Below are 15,355 nucleotides of genomic sequence, written 5' to 3'. Positions count from 1 at the left end.
TTTTTGACTATACTAATGAATGAAAAACCAAACTGTTTGTTTGACTTTCCACTCAATGCCTTTTGTAATGTTTTGGGGGGATATGCTAAAATTCAGAAGGTCATACTTATTAAAATCAGCAGCAGCTCTAATTATTTGGCTGGCCATCTGCAATCTGGCCATCTGCAATCATTGTTTCATTCTCTGAGACCAACTAAAAATACCAATAGTATCTTCAAACTTAATCTGTTTTGAATAGCTCTTGAAATATAGACATAGTATACATAACAGTACATAAAATAATATACAGACACATTATTAGCATGTTTTAGTGTGATACTTTCATTTTTAAAGAGTAAAATGAAAGGTATCCCAACTCTCAAAAAACAAACCAGAACTACTTTAATTCCTGGATATCAAAAGAATCCAATCCAAATTATACATCTATATGAAATTAAATGGACTTGATAAAAATTTAAGTCTCTTTATTAGCAACAGTTATTTATAATCAGCAAGAAACTTGGAGAAAATATTGCCTCAGCCTGCTCTGCATGTTTAGTTAGCTTTAAAGGTTAAAGGTCTCTCTAATGGGAGAGGGAGGTCTTCACCCTGGATTGCTCCAAAAGGAAAATTTTATAATTAGTCGAAAGACATAGCCAGAAAGTAGTGATTAACTTGGAACAATGCAGAACCTCATAATACTATGAACAAAGCTCAAATCCAAGCGAATTCCAACCAGTATTTCCCCACTTCCAATTTATTCTTTATGCCATAGTAATTTTTTTTCCAAAATACAAGTCTGAGCATAACATCTGCCAGTTAAAAACCTTCAATAGCTTTACGTTGTTCCTGAACTTAAAAATAAAAATATCTTCAGATGGTCTTGTAGAGCTATTATCCAGTTACTTAATTCCTCTAACAACTTTCTATCCATTGACATCTTTCACCAATTAGTTCACTTTATCTTCTGTACACACTGTCTCTTCAGTGCCTGGTATTCTCTATGTTCCTTCCAGCCACATGGCTTCCTGCTATGCCTTCTGCCTAAAATGCTCTTTCCTTCCCTCTTGACGTAGTTAACCCGTATTCTACTGGCAATTAACTATAAGACAATATAACTCATTACTATATTGGCCAGTGAATAAAGTGTAATGGGGTAGTTATTCTATTAGGTGTCCCTGTATCTTAGTTACCAGCAATAGAAACCAACTCTGTGTAATTTCAGCAGAAAAATTTATTAAAAGACAGGACGCATCTCACAGAATTCTCCAGGAAGTTGTAGAATCAGCTTTGGAGGCTACCTAGCCAGGAAAAGAGGCAGCAGTATGCAATGCTCCTGCTTGGGAGTGGCAAGCTGGATGCTGTCACTAGAATAACTTTTCTGTTATGCCAGACACTGGAAGTAGCTGCCACTGTTAGCACTATCCTCTCCATAAATGGAGTCTGTAGTCTGTTTTTAAACATCTCTAGGCTTTGCTTCAAAGATGTTGTGTGTACGTTTGATTGACAGAGTCTTGTGTGTGGAGTCACACTCAATATATAAGGGAGGCTGAGAAAGTAAGTAGTTGGCCTTTTAAGTCTTTTAGGTTGGAACTACCTCTAATTCAGAATGTAGGGAACTCTGAGTACAGAAAGAGGACCTAATACTAATCAGCCAGGAGCAACAACATATATCCATTAGATTAAGAATGGAGACAGATTTGACAAAAAGTTTTCAGAGAAGGCAATATTTTAGTTGGGTGTCTCTCTCTGTCTCTTGCTTTTGTTGAACAAGATTTTGTCAGGAAATGTGAAAAAAAGTGAAAGGGAAGATGCTGCAGAGTGAGAAAAGAGAACAACGGTTCCTTAGTAGCTTTATGATCAACTAAGGAGCTTTTAAAAAACTCATCATCTGTAAAGAATCTGATTCAGTAGATGTGGACTGGGGCCCTACTAGCACCTCACATTAATTTCAGGATACTTTTGCAATCACTTGGTTAAGCATCTCTGAAAGCAAAGGCATGAACATGTGAAGGGAATGATATCTTTGGAGAAAGTAGTAAGTTGCTGGCCAAGTATAGATAAAGCACTGGCAGAAGATCAGAGATGAGGTAAGACCAGTAAACTATAGCCAAATAGGAAACGTTATAAAAGACTTCCTGAGCAGTTTGAAGTTTATTCTACAGGCCACCAGACATTTCTGAAAATTGGAATAATACAACCTAGAAACCTGTTAACCCTGCATGCAGGTGAAATATAACACTTCAGTGAACAATAGGAAATGACTAGATATCAGTTATTAAACAAAACAGAAAAATATGCAGGTGCCTAAAGGCTTAATCACGCAATAGACCCAGAAGATCTTTTACTCTAGTTTTCTTGGGTGAATTAGAGTAGAGGCTTAGTAGTCAATGCAGACTGGATGGGGAGAAGTGAGAACTCTTCAAATTCTTTAATTCCTTAGAGTCAAACTCTTAAAATTTAACTTCAGAACGCTTAAAATTCTAAAGAACCTGAGACAAAGTTCTTTAAACGGAGGAAAGAGCAAAGATCACCTTTCACCAAGGAAGCTTTGGGAAAAGAATGGCTGCTGGAGAAGGAAGGAGGGCCTGTCCCACCCTGGCTGACATAGCCTGGGTTAACCAGGAAATCATCTTCTCCCAGAGAAAGCAGAAAGTTTCCCCTTTGGCTTTGTCACACTGCACACGGATGAAGAAATAACATGACAAAAACTAAGATTGGCTGTGACCCAGAATTACTTATTTCCTTTCCTTGTACATGACTCACAAAGTGTTATCTATATAAATAAGTGATCTTAAGTTGGGTTGAGTATCTATTCATACTGTTGGCTCTAAGTCTACACGTGTATTATGGATATTTCGATATGCTGTAATTCACTGACATGTAATGTATAAAGTGATTTATGGCATGATGATGTTGATTGCTAGAGCTACACCAATATATTAATAAATTATAAATCACACAGTAATAAAGGTCTTCTGTGAAGAACAGAGAGGTTGATAGGATATCATCCAAAAGTTATTGGTCAAGATCCACTTGTGAAATGGATGAGGAGGCTCACCAGTGAAACAATCATTAACTGGTAAAAATTATAAAAAGTCATTGAAAATTTCTGGGAATTGTCCTGAGGGTACAAAGTAAATGAAGAAACATTATGCAAGACAATTTACTAACTGTTGGTCAGAACAGGGAAAGTCACTGGCACTTGAATCATGACCCACTCACTTGCTCATCTGTCCCACCAGCTTAGTCAAGAGAGGTTCTACTTCAGGCAGGTGTGGCTAAGAATATAAGGCTTCCTCTTTTCCCAGCTCCCAGTCAAGGGCTATGGTATCTCCCAGAGAGGGGAAAGCCATCAACATTTCTCATGATCCCAGCTATGTGTTGCAGAAACTAAATTCCAGCAAGAACAGCTGAGAGGTTGGGGCTTCCTTCCTGCCCACACCTAAGAGCAGAGTTTTACTCCAAGTGAGGTAGACTGAGAACACTAGGACCCCGATCATCCTTGTTCCAGCTCATTCTTAGGGCAGAATCTCCATAGCAGGAAGGGCAAAGCAAGAAGATCAGAGGCTACTGCCCCACCAATTGCCATGCTCATAAAACAGGGGTGTCACTCCAAGAAATGTGGGCCACTGTCCCTGTCCTTAGCTTCAGAGCACTGCTTCAAAGATTCTGCCCAGGGAAGAGGCAGGCTATAAAAACAGAAATCCCCAAAGCTCTCTCCAAAAGAATTGATTTTATTTAGAACACTGTGGGGAAATTTCAAGCTTAAGGGAGCTCCTGAAAAATGGAGATTTTGTTGGTAAGCAAGTAAGAATAGGCTAATAGTTCCATAAGAGAGACAAGCTAAAAGAAAGGACACATCAATGAATAATAGGAAATGACTGGCTCTATCAATCATTAAATAAAACAGAAAAATACCCAAGAAAATGGAGGCATTTATCAGAGAGAGCCAAGGAAAGAGACAGCTAAGAACAATCCTCCTGGAGTCAAACTGCAAAAAATGGCCTCAAAAACTACTCTAGAAAAGGGAACAGAATTTAATAGGATCAGACTGTAGAGTAGTAATTTGTATTGTTGGATCTTGGCAAAAAACAACAGACCTGACAATCAGTGGAGTAAAGCAATCAGTGGAGTAAAGCAATCAGTGGAGTAAAGCAGATATGTGAGATGCTGATAGAGGCAAACAGCATAACAGAGATCAGGGAAAGTAGACAATCAAAGAAAGCTGTGTCATACCCACTGTCATTCCAGGGTGATCACAGGCATGGGCAAGCCTGAACACTCTGAGGAGTATTATCAGGAGCTTGATACAGTGGGGAAAATAGATTTTGCTAAAATAGTCCAGCTAAGTCGTTAAACAAATAAACAAGGAAAGAAGAACAAAAAGTCCTGAGAATTAGTGTCTAGAGTTGATATAAAATGCTATATAAAATGTCTAGGTTTCAAGAAAAAAATAATAAGACATGCAAAAAAAATTAAGTTTAATATATTTACTTGTTTAGTGCCAAAACCATTAAAGTATTACCCATATGCAGAAAAAAAGTGAACAGAAATTGCCTGTGAGAGAGCCTGGATGTCACACATAACAGAGACTTCATAGGAGCCATTATAAATATATTCCAAGAAGTAAAGCAAAGTACAAGGGAAATGTTTCAACAGATATAGACTACTAATAAGCAAAAACTATATAAAAAAATGGAAATTCTAAACTAGAAAATTGTAATGATTGAAATGAAAAATTCACTAGAGGGACTCAGTAGATATGAACTAGCAGAAGAAGCAATGAAATTGAAGACGGCTGAACAGAGACTATGAAATCTGAAGAACATGAAAAAAAAAGAATGAAGAAAAAAGAATAGAGCAACAGAGAAAGATGAGACACCACTAAATATAGCAACTTTCTGAAGGTACCAGAAAGAGAGGAGAGAAGGGAATGGAGATAACATTCAAAGAAATAATGGTTGGAAACTTCCTAAATTTGATAAAAAGCATTAATAGACCATGAAGCTCAGTGAACTCTAAACAGGACACAAAGAAATCCACACCCAGACATATCACAGTAAAAATGTTTAAGACAGTTATGAAGACAAATCTTGAAGGCAGTAACAGAAAAAGGACTCATCATCCATAAGGGAGCCCCAAGAATATTCGACAGCACTTGACTTTCCTCAGAAACAATGAAGATCAGAAGGCAATGGGATGAAATAGTCAAAGCGACAACAGAAAAAAACCCCAAACACGTGTCAATGAAAAGCTTATATTCAACAAAAATATTTTTCAAAAATGAAGGTGAAATAAATATGTTACCAAATTAACAAAAACTGCGAGAATTCATTGCTAGCCCACCTACATTATAAAAAATACTAAAGAAAGTTCTTCAGGCTGAAAGAAATCAACCCTAAGTGGTAATCTTACTCCAAACAAAAAATAAAGAGAACTAGTAAAGATAATTATGAAATTATAAGTGAGCATAAATATATATTTCTTCTCTTAACTGATTTCAAAAGGAATTGTACAAAACAATACTGTAAAATAATGCATTGTTGGGTTTATAACATATAGAAATGTAATACCTTTGACAATAATAGCACAAAGGAGGAAGGAGGGAGCAAAGCTGTATTGCAGTAACAAAATGAAACCAGATTGTAACTCAAATCCACAAGAACAAACAAAGGGAATCAGAAACGGTAAATAAGAAGGTTAATATAACAAACTATAAATATATACTTGCTTTTCCTTTCTTCTCTTAGCTTCTTAAAAAACATAAAATTATACAAAGTTTAGGTTTGTAACACATATACATGTACGTGCATAACAATTATAGCACAAAAAGGAAGAAGAGGAAATGGAGCTATATAGAAATAAAATTTTTATCTCATTGGAATTAAATTAGTAAAATCTGAAGTAGAATCTGATAAGTTAAGATGTACATAGTAAGCCCAAGAGAAATCAGTAAAAAAATAACTTTAAAATATAATAAAAAATCATTACGGGAACTAAAATGTTACATGAGATATTCAGTTCATTGAAAAGAAAGCAATAAAGAAAAAAATAGAGGAATAAAAAAAGATATGAGACATAGTGAAAACAAAGAATGAAATTTCAGGCATAAATCTAAATGTATTAATAATATTAAATGCAAATAGATTAAACAATCTATCAAAAAGCAGAGACTGTCAAACTGGATTAAAAAAATCTAACTATATGCTGTAGATGAGATAGATTCAAAGATACACATAGGTTGAAATTTTTTAAATGGAAAAACATAGTTCATGCAAATAGGAACCATAAGAAAGCTGGATAAAATAGACTTAAAATTGTTGCGAGAGATAAAGAAGGACATTTTATAATGATAAAAAGTAGAACCATTGGAAGATATAATAATTATAAACGCATATGTACTTAACAACAGAGCCTCAAATTACATGCAGCAAAACTGACAGACCTGAAGGGAGAAATACACAATTCAGCAATAATAGTTGGAGTCTTCAATATCCCACTTTCATTAATGGAAGGAACAATGAGGCAGAAGATCAGCAAGGAAACAAATGACCTGAATAACACTATAAACCAACCAATTAGATTCAACAGACAACCATAAAATATCCCACCCCAAAATATCAGAATACTCTTTCTTCTCAAGTGTACATAGAACATTCTTCTGGCTAGACCATTATTCTGGAAATAATAATAATAATAAAAAGCCTCAATAAATTTAAAAGGATTGAATCATACAAAGTACGTTCTCCAATCACAATAGAACAAAATTAAAAATCAGAACCAGAAAGAAATTTGGGAAATTCAAAAATATGTGGATATTGAACAACACATTCTTCAACAATCAATGGGTCAAGAAAGAAATAAAAGGAATGTTAGAAAATATTTTAAAAATGAATGAAAACAAGATATAATGTACCAAAACATATGGGATGAAGCTGAAGCTGTGCTTAGAGGAAAATTATAACTGTAAGCACCTATATTATAAAAGAAGAAAGATCTCAAATCAATAACCTAACTATCCACCTTAAGGCACCAATAACAGAAATTAAACTGAAAGAAAGTGGAAGGAAGGAAACAATAAAAATTAAGAGTGCAAATAAGTAAAATGGAGAATTGAAAAGTAAAGAAAAATCAATAAAACTAAAATTTGGTTCTTTGAAAAGATCAAGCAAGAAAAAAAAAAAAAAAGAGAGAGAGAAGGCACAAATTACCAATATCAGAAATGAATGAATAAAGAATTAAATAATGCCACTTGCAACAACATGGATGGACCTGGAGACTATTATACTAAGTGAAAGACTCCCTCTTGTGAGAGCACTGGAATCACAACTAACTGCTAAATAATCATCAACAGGAAGACACTGGAACTCACCATAAAAGATACCCCACATCCAAAGACAAAGGAGAAGCTGCAGTGAGACGATAGGAGCGGTGCAATTGTGATAAAATCAAATCCCATAACTGCTGAGTGGGCGATTCACAAACTGGAGAACAATTATATCACAGAAGTCTCACAAACTGAGAATGATTATACCACAGCAGTCACTGAAATGAAAGTTCTGAGCCTCACATCAGGCTTCCCAACCTGAGGGCCTGAAAATGGGAGGAAAAATCTCCAGAGAATCAGACTTTGACAGCCAGCAGGATTTGATTACAGGCCTTCTAGAGGACTGAAGGAAACAGATTCCACTCTTAAAGGGCACACACAAAGTAGTCTGCACACAAGGACCCGGGGGAAGGAGCAGTGACCCCATAAGAGACTGAACGAGACCTGCTTGCTAGTGTTGGAGGGTCTTCTGCAGAGGCATGGGGCAGCTGTGGCTCACCATGGGGACAAGGACACTAGCAGCAGAAGCTGTGGGAACTACTCATTGGTGTGAGCCCTCTCAAAGTCACCAGTGTCTGGGCTGCCTCAGGCCAAACAACCAACAGGGAGGGAACTCAGCCACCCATCAGCAGACAAAAGGATTAAAGTCTTACTGAGCTCCGGCCACCAGAGCAACACCCAGGTCTACCCACCACCAGTCTCTCCCATCAGGAAGCATGCACAAGCCTCTTAGATAGCCTCATCCACCAGAGGGCAGACAGCCGTACCAAGAACTATAACCCTGCAGCCTGTGGAAAAAAACCACAATTACAGAAAGACAAAATGAAAAGGCAGAGGACTAGGTACCAGATGAAGGAACAAGATAAAACCCCAGAAAAATAACTAAATGAAGTGGAGATAGGCAATGTTCCAGAAAAAGAATTCAGAATAATGACAGTGACCATGATCCAAGACCTCAGAAAAAGAATGGATGCAAAGATGGAAAAGATGCAAGAAAAGTTTAACAAAGACACAGAAGAATTAAAGAACAAACAAGGACACTACATAATGATCAAGGGATCTATTCAAGAAGATATAACAATTATAAACATATAGGCACCCAATATAGGAGCACCTCAATACATAAGGCAAATGCTAACAGCTATAAAAGAGGAAATAGACAGTAACACAGTAATAGTCAGAGGCTTTAACACCTAACACCAATGGACAGATCATCGAGACAGAAAACTAATAAGGAAACATAAGCTTTAAATGACACAACAGACCAGATATATTTAGTTGATACTTATAGGATGTTCGGTCCAAAAACAGTGGATTACACCTTCTTCTCAACTGCACATGGAACATTCTCCAGGATAGATCACATCTTGGGTCACAAATCAAGCCTTGGTAAATTTAAGAAAATTGAAATCATTATCAAGCATCTTTTCTGACCACAACTCTATGAGATTAGAAATAAATTATAGGAAAAAAACTGTCAAAAATACAAACACATGGAGACTAAACAATACACTACTAAATAACCAAGAGATCACTGAAGAAATCGAAGAGTAAATCAAAAAATACTTAGAGACAAATGACAACAAAAACACGACAACCAAAACCCATGGGATGGCAAAAGCAGTTCTAAGAGGTAAGTTTACAGCAATACAACTCTACCTCAAGAGACAAGAAAAATCCCAAATAAAAATCTAAAATTACGCCTTCAGGAAGTAGAGAAAGAAGAACAAAGAAAACCCAAAGTTAGTAGAAGGAAAGAAGTCATAAACATCACAGCAGAAGTAAATAAAATAGAAACAAAGAAAATAATAGCAAAGATCAATAAAACTAAAAGCTCGTTCTTTGGGAAGATAAAATTGATAAACCTTTACCCAGACTCATCAAGAAAAAGGGGGAGAGGACTCAAATCAATAGAATTAGAAATGAAAAAGGAGAAGTTAACAACAAACACCAGAGAAATACAAAGCATCATAAGAGACTACTTATAAACAACTATATGCCAATGAAATGGGTAACCTGTAAGAAATGGACAAATTCTTAGAAAGGTATAATCTTCCAAGACTGAACCAGGAAGAATTAGAAAATATGAACAGACCAATCATAAGGAATGAAATTGAAACTGTGATTAAAAATCTTTCAACAAAAGTCCAGGACCAGATGGCTTCACAGGTGAATTCTATCAAACATGAAGAGCTAATACTCATCCTTCTTAAACTCTTCCAAAAAAAACTGCAGGGGAAGGAACACTCCCAAACTCATTCTACGAGGCCACCATCACCCTGATACCAAAGCCAGACAAAGATACTACAAAAAGAGAAAATTACAGACCAATATCACTGATTAATTTAGGTGCAAAAATCCTCAACAAAATACTAGCAAACAGAATCCAACAACACATTAAAAGGATCATACACCATATCAAGTGGGATTTATCTCAAGGATGCAAGGATTCTTCAATATATGCAAATCAATGTGATACACTATATTAACAAATTGAAGAATAAAAACCATATGATCATGTCAACAGATGCAGAGAAAGCTTTTGAAAAATTCAACACCCATTTATGATAAAAACTCTCCAGAAAGTGGGCACATAGGGAAACTACCCCAACATAATAAAGGTCATATACGACAAACCCACAGCAAACACCATTCTCAATGGTGGAAAACGGAAAGCATTTTCCTCTAAGATCAGGAACAAGACAAAGATGTCCACTTTTGCAACTATTATTTAACACAGTTTTGGAAGTCCTAGCCACAGCAATCAGAGAAGAAAAAGAAATAAAAGGAATCGAAACTGGAAAAGAAGAAGTAAAACTGTCACTGTTTGCAGATGACATGATACTATACATAGAAAATCCTGGGCTTCCTAGGTGGTGCAGTGGTTAAGAATCCGTCTGCCAATGCAGAGGTCACGGGTTTGATCCCAGCTCCAGGAAGATCCCACATGCCGCGGAGCAACTAAGCCCGTGTGCCAAAAAAAAAAAAAAAAAAGAAAAAAAAAGAAAATCCTAAAGATGCTCCCAGAAAACTACTAGAGCTAATCAGTGAATTTGGTAACACTGAAGGATAGAAAATTAATACACGGAAATCTCTTACATTCCTATATACTAACAACGAAAGATAAGAAAGAGAAATTAAGGAAACAATCCCATTCACCACTGCAACAAAAAGAATAAAAAACCAAGAAATAAACAACTAAGGAGGTAAAAGACCTGTACTCAGAAAACTATAAGACATTGATGAAAGAAATCAAAGATGACACAAACAGATAGAAAGATATACCATGTTCTTGGATTGGAAGAATCAATATTGTGAAAATGACTATACTACCCAAAGCAATTTATGGATTCAATGCAATCCCTATCAAATTACCAATATTATTTTTCACAGAACTAGAACAAAACAATCCTAAAATTTATATGGAGTCACAAAAGACCCTGAATAGCCAAAGCAATCTCGAGAAGAAAAAAAAAAACAGAGCCAGAGGTATCAGACTCCTTGATTTCAGACTATACTATAAAGCTACAGTAATCAAGACAATATGGTACAGGAACAAAAACAGAAATATAGATCAATGGAACAGGATAGAAAGCCCAGAGATAAACCCATGCACCAATCAACAACTAATCTATGACAAAGGAGGCAAGGATATACAATGGAGAAAAGACAGTCTCTTCAATAAGTGGTGCCAGGAAAATTGGATAGCTACATGTAAAACAATGAAATTAGAACACTCCCTAACACCATACGCAAAAACAAACTCAAAATGGATTTAAGACCTAAATGTAAGGCCAGACACTATAAAATTCCTAGAGGAAAACATAGGAAGAACACTCTTTGACATAAATCACAGCAAGGTCTTTTTTGACCCACCTCCTAGAGTAACGGAAATGAAAACAAAAATAAACAATTGGGACCTAATGAAACTTCAAAGCTTTTGCACAGCAAAGGAAACTATAAACGAGATGAAAAGACTACCCTCAGAATGGGAGAAAATATCTGCAAATGAATCAACAGGCAAAAGATTAATCTCCAAAATATATACACAGTTCATGCAGCTCAATTAAAAAAAAAAAAATCAAAAAAAGGGCAGAAGACCTAAATAGGCATTCCTCCAAAGAAGACATACAGATGGCCAAGAGGCACATGAAAAGCTGTTCTATATTACTAATTATTAGAGAAATGCAAATCAACACTACAGTGAGGTATTATCTCACACCGGTTAGAATGGGCATCATCAGAAAATCTACAAACAATAAATGCTGGAGTGGGTGTGGAGAAAAGGGAACCCTCTTGCACTGCTGGCAGGATTGTAAATTGATATAGCCACTATGGAGAACAGTATGGAGTTTCCCTAAGAAACTAAAAATAGAATTACCATATGACCCAGCAATCCCACTACTGGGCATATACCCAGAGAAAACCATAATTCAAAAATACACATGCACCTCAATGTTCACTGCAGCACTATTTACAATAGCCAGGTCATGGAAGCAATGTAAATATCCATCAGCAGATGAATGGATAAAAAAGATGCGGTATATATATATAATGGAATATTACTCATCCATAAAAAGGAATGAAATTAGGTCATTTGTAGAGACATGGATGGACCTAGAGACTGTCATACATAGTGAAGTAAGTCAGAAAGAGAAAAACAAATACCATATATTAATGCATATATGTGGAATCTAGGAAAATGGTACAGATGAACCTGTTTGCAAGGCAGAAATAGAGACAAAGATGTAGAGAACAAACATACAGACACCAAGTGGGGAAAGCAGAGGGCACGGGGTTGGGGTGGGATGAATTGGGAGATTGGGATCGCCATATATACATTACTATGTATAAAATAGATGACTAATAAGAAAAAAATACCAAATTGTACACTGTATATGCAGTTTTTTGTATGTCAATTATATCTGAATAATACTCTTCTTAAAAGAAAGAGAAATGAATGAGGATATTATAGACTTACAGAAAAAAGAGTATAAGGGAATACAAAATCAAAACAATTACATAATTTAGATGAAATGGACAAATCCCTACGAGATAATACAACTGACTCAAGAAGAAATAGAAAACCTGAATAGATCTATGACAAATAAAGTGATTGAATTAGTAATATATCAATAAAAACTTCCTACAATGTGTTACTGTAGATTTAACTATTATAAGAAATGCGCCTTTCTGGTGGAGGATGTTGATAATGGCAGATTCATGAAGGTATAGGGACAGGGAGTTTATGGGAAATCAATGTATCTTCCCCTCAATTTTTCTGTGAAACAAACTGCTCTAAAAAATGTCTTAAAAAATTCCCATATATAAATAAAAGCCTAGGCCCAGATTGATTCACAGATGAATTCTGTGAAACATTTAAAGAACAATCAATACCAATATTTTACAAACTCTTCCAAAAAACAGAAGATGAGAGAACACTTCTCAATTCATTCTGAAGCCATTGTTACCTTGATACAAAAACTAGCCAAAGATATCAAAAATAAAGAAAACTATAGAACAATCTCTCTTATGAACACAGACAGAGACATCTTCAACTAAATAGTAGCAAACCAAATCCAGCAACATATGAAAAGGATCATACACCATGACTATGTGGAATCTGTCTCAGGAATGCAGGGTTCATTCAGTAATTTAAATTAATTAATGTAACACACTATATCAATAGGATAAAGACAAAAATCATGTGATCATCTCAATAGATACTGAAAAAGCATTTGACAAAAATCTAACACCACTTCGTAATAAAAGTACCCAATAAATTAGAATACAAAGGGAATTTCTTCAGCTAATAAGAGGCATCTATGAAAAACCCACAGATTACACCATACCTAATGAAGTAAGAATGAGTGTTTTCCCCCTAGATCAGGAAGAAGCCAAAGGATGTTCACTCTCACTACTTTTATTCAACATTGTACAAGAGGTTCTAGCCAGGGAAAATAGACAAGTAAATGTAATAAAAGGCATTCAGATTGGTAAAAAAAAAGTAAAACTATCTGTATTTCAGATGATTATGATTTTGTACACAGAAAATCCAGATAAATTTTCTGAGGAAGTATGGAAATTAATGAACAAGTTCAGCAACGTTACAGGATGCAAGATCAGTATACAAAAATCAGTCATATTTCCGTATTCTAGCCATGATCAATATGAAATGAAAATAAGAAAAAATTGTTTGTCATATCAAAAGAATAAAATATTTAGGAATAAATTTATTAAAAGAAGCATAAACTTACACTCTCAAAAGTATCAAACATTGTTGAAAAATTAAAGAAGACAAATGGAAAAACCTCTCTGGATGAACACGAGATCCTTAATCTTTTTAAGATGCCAATATTCCCCAAATTGATCTTTAGATTAATCTCTATCACAATCACAGCTGGCTTCTTTATAGAAATTGACAAGCTGAACTTAAAATTCATATGGAAATTCAAGGGAACCAGAATATCTAGAGTAAAGAAAAATAAGAACAAAGTTGGAGGACTCATACTCTTATTTCAAACAAGACAAATCTATCGTAATTAAGTCAGTATGGTACTGGTATAAAGACAGATATATAGATAAACAGAACAGAACTGAAAATTCAAAACCAAACCCTCACATTTATGGTCAACTGATTTTCAAGAAGGGTGCTAAAACAATTCAATGGGAGAAAGACCAGTCTTTTAAAGAAATGGCGCTATGACAACTGGATACTCATATTAAAAAACTGACGTTGGGTGTGTTCCTGAAACCATACACAAAAAATTAACTCAAAATATATCATAGACCTAAATGTATAAGCTCAAAGTGTAAAACTCTTAGAAGAAAATATAGGAATAAATTTTTGTGACCTTTGGTTAGGCAGTCTTCTCAGATATGATACCAAAATCACAAGTGATAAAGAAAAAATAGGTAAGTTATACATGATCAAAATGAAAACTTCTGTGCTTCATAAGGAATGGGCTTGTATTTAAAATATATAAAGAACTTTTTTTTTTGGCTGCCCTAGGTCTTCATTGTAGCATGAGGATTCTTGGTTGCAGGCCTCTTTCTAGTTGTGGTGTGCAGGCTTCTCTAGTTGTGGCACATAGACCACAACATAAAGACAGAACAATCACAGAGACAACTCAAAAGCAGGCAAAGCATCTGAATAGACATTTCTTCAAGAAGATATAGAGGGACTTCCCTGGAGGTCCAGTGGTTAAGAAACAGCCTTCCAATGCAGTGGACTCGGGTTCGATCCCTGGTTGGGGACTAAGACCCCGAATACCACGGAGCAACTAAACCCACATGCCACAACTACAGAGAAGCCCACGTACTGCAACTACTGAGCTCACGTGCCACAACTAGAGAAGCCTGCATGCTGCAACTAGAGAGAAGCCTGCAACCAAGAGTCCACATGCTGCAATGAAGACCCAGTGCAGCCTAAAAAAAAAAAAGTAAAGAAGAAAATATACAGATGGTCAATAAGCACACAGAAAGATTCTCAACATCATTTGACATTAGGGAAATACACAACATCACAATCAGGTACCACTTTACATCCATTAGCATGGTAATAATAAAGTAAAAAACACACTAGCAAGCATTGACAAAGATATGAAGAAACTGAAAGCCTCACACCCTTGGTAGACTGCGAAATGGTGCAGCCACTTTGGAAAACAGCCTCACAGTTCCTTAAATGTTAAAAATAGAGATACCATATGACTCAGTAATTCCACACCTAGTTATATACTAAAGAGCAATAAGAACATATGGTCACACAAACACTGTACACAAATGCTCATAGCAGCATTATTCATAATAGCTAAAAAGTAGAAACAATCTAAATGTTCATCAACTGATGAATAGATAAATAAAATTGGTATATCCATAACTGGACTATTATTTGGTAATAAAAAGGAACAAAGCAATGATATATGCTACAAAGTGGATGAACATTAAAAATATTGTGCCTAGTGAAAGAAACCAGTCACAATAGACCACATATTACATGATCCCATTTTTAAGAAATGCCAGAAGAGGAAAATCTATGGAGATAAA

General features: G+C 35.5%; 1 protein-coding gene across 6 annotated transcripts in view; it reads right to left on the bottom strand.

Annotated features, from left to right (window-relative positions):
* Nucleotides 1-8,668, bottom strand: part of MBD5 (methyl-CpG binding domain protein 5) — a 158,996-nt gene extending 150,328 nt beyond the window's left edge. For all 6 annotated transcript variants that reach the window (XR_009054996.1, XM_057743950.1, XM_057743949.1 and 3 more), the window contains exon 1: nucleotides 8,575-8,668. The gene's annotated coding sequence lies outside the window, so the exon portion shown is untranslated. The remainder of the gene's footprint in view (nucleotides 1-8,574) is intronic.
* Between the last annotated feature and the right edge of the window lie 6,687 nt (nucleotides 8,669-15,355).

The sequence above is a fragment of the Hippopotamus amphibius genome, chromosome 8, assembly GCF_030028045.1.
Source record: "Hippopotamus amphibius kiboko isolate mHipAmp2 chromosome 8, mHipAmp2.hap2, whole genome shotgun sequence".
NCBI classification, from domain to species: domain Eukaryota; kingdom Metazoa; phylum Chordata; class Mammalia; order Artiodactyla; family Hippopotamidae; genus Hippopotamus; species Hippopotamus amphibius.
Note: the sequence above shows the minus strand (reverse complement) of the source record. Positions and strands in the feature narration are given on the sequence as shown.